Raw genomic sequence first — 2,309 nt, 5'->3', positions numbered from 1 at the left:
CCCTCAGGGTCTGGTGGGAACAAGGCAGACACAGGCTCGTGGTTGGGATGTGGGTTGTGTTGGCAGCTCTACCTCAGGACCTGGTAGGGCAGCAGACACGTGACCCGGATGTTGATGGTGACATCMCTGCTGTGCCAGTCCCTGATTGGCCAACAGCMGGGATTTGGCTCTCATGGTGACTCTGATGTCACATCCTTCTCTGTAGACCTGATGTCATCAGCAGGCTCTGGGTTGCGGAGGTTTCTTGTGACATCACCTCTGTCCCTGCTGCTGATAGGCCAAAGCCAACTGCAGCTTCCAGGCACATTGTGAGGTCACTAGTGTCCCCGTGCGCGATTAGCCACAGCAGGAGCAGCCCCAGCCAAGGACCTGTGAGGTCCCCTCAGTGGGAGCAGCTGGTCAGAGGGCTGGGCTGTGATACGAGCTGTGGGGAYGCGTCTGTGTGTGCAGAGGACAGGCTGGAAAGGCGCTGGCCATGCAGGAATGTCCCCAGAGCAAGGGCTGGGGATGGAGGAGGAGCAGGCGGCCAACGCCAGCTCCTCGTCCATGGACAGGACCCCTGGAGCACTGGGGCACGAGGGAGGTGAGTGGTAGGGTTGGAGGGAGAGGTGGACGGCACGGATGGGAGCCATATGGAGAACACCGGGATGGYGAGAAGGAGCCCTGGACTGGGATAGCTGGGCAGGAGCTGCCCCAGCGAGGGGACAGGGATTCCTGGCCATGGGCACCTCAACCCAAACAGAGCAGAGCAGTGTCCGCTCTCCGTCTGTGCCTGACGCTGGGGCAGGAAGAACCCGATGCCCCTGAAGGTGGTAGTGGGCCTTGAGAGCCTGCRATGCAGCCACCCAGGGGTCCTCATTAGCCCATTGCCTGTTCATGTCATCTGGTGGGGTGACCAGAACTTGATGCAGGATGCCCTGGAGCATTCGCCCGGCTAACACTCCAAGCAGTCAAGGTTTCCTGTAGGTCCCCTGCTGTATCTGCTAAAGAAATGTGTTCATCCACAACCTAGCCAAGTTGGTGAGGAGAAAATTAAACTGAGATTGACTTAGGGGAGAAGAAACCTGCAGAAAGAGTGATGAAGTGATAGCCYGTGATGACAGACAAGGGAGCAGGTGATATGGACAAAGGAAACTCAAGAGAGCAGTGGGGTGCAGGGAGCTCTGCCTTGAGAAGGACAGAGAGCCAGTGGGGAGTGTAGGGGTGAGGATGAATGGGCAGAACAAGAGCGGTGGCCTTGTGTACATCACTGCTCGGAAGACCTGAAGAAGCACAGCCTCTGCAAGGCCTGGAGAGTRCAGAGCTGAGGGGAGGAAAATTCATCCTGCTTCTCAGACAGAAGCTCCCAAGCAGGCTGTGAAACCACGACCAGAGCTTGGAGACACAGAGGTGGTGATGGGTGTCCCCATGGAGGTGGACAGGACATTGTGATGGAACCACAYGGTCACCACTAAGGCATCATGATGGGGCTCCATCCCCATGGTGACAGCCAAGGCTTTGTGATGGCAGTGGCATCGTGCCCACAAGGCCATTGTGAGGGAGCCATCCTCATGGTGACCATGGCCTCGTTGTGGGCAAAGACTCCAGGGTCCCCACTCTGAGGAGAGCAGCTCCATGAGGAGCCCRCAGCTGCCCTTGGTGCCAGGGTCAGGTGCCCACAAGAGGGCACGGATTTGACAAAGGTGTAGAATTAACTGATTTAATCAGGCTCACTGATTTGACTAAGGTGTAGAATTAATGCATGGTTTTGCAWGTCCCAACTYGGCCRTCTTTGAAACCAGCRCCTCTGCAGTGGCAAAATCTCTTTCTGGGTCCGGACGCCGCCTGAGGAGTGTCCTCAAGGTTGAGAGGCCTCTCCCGTCTTCCTGGGTGAGTCAGTACTGCGCATTGTCCATTAGAGGTAGCCAAGAACTCCATGGGGTAGTATTTACAATCAAATAAATCCTACTCTTCATGAACTGCATTAATTGTTCTGAATGCGGCCACCTCCAGAGTTGACAGAGTGTTGGTGAAATGTTGTGTGGCCAGGGTTCAACCTACAGCTACCTCAGCATTTGGCATCGCTATRAAGAGATGAGTGTACCACCCCCAGCCCCTCTAACCGCTGAGGATGGAGTGGAATGCAAGGGGATTCAGCTCTTAGCAAACCTGCCCCCATTTCACCTTGCAACGCCCCAGGCTTTGCAGTTTTGATTCACCCGCTTTTGCTCTTTTGGCCACACTTTTGAGCTACTTCCTTATACTTGTTATGGAACAAGTAGTGAGCATAGGAGCAAAAAGGAAGGGAAGAAAGGGCAAGTTTGGAAAAA

The sequence above is a fragment of the Nothoprocta perdicaria genome, unplaced genomic scaffold, assembly GCF_003342845.1.
Source record: "Nothoprocta perdicaria isolate Ctin4 unplaced genomic scaffold, notPer1 scaffold_741, whole genome shotgun sequence".
Classification (NCBI taxonomy): domain Eukaryota; kingdom Metazoa; phylum Chordata; class Aves; order Tinamiformes; family Tinamidae; genus Nothoprocta; species Nothoprocta perdicaria.
Note: the sequence above shows the minus strand (reverse complement) of the source record.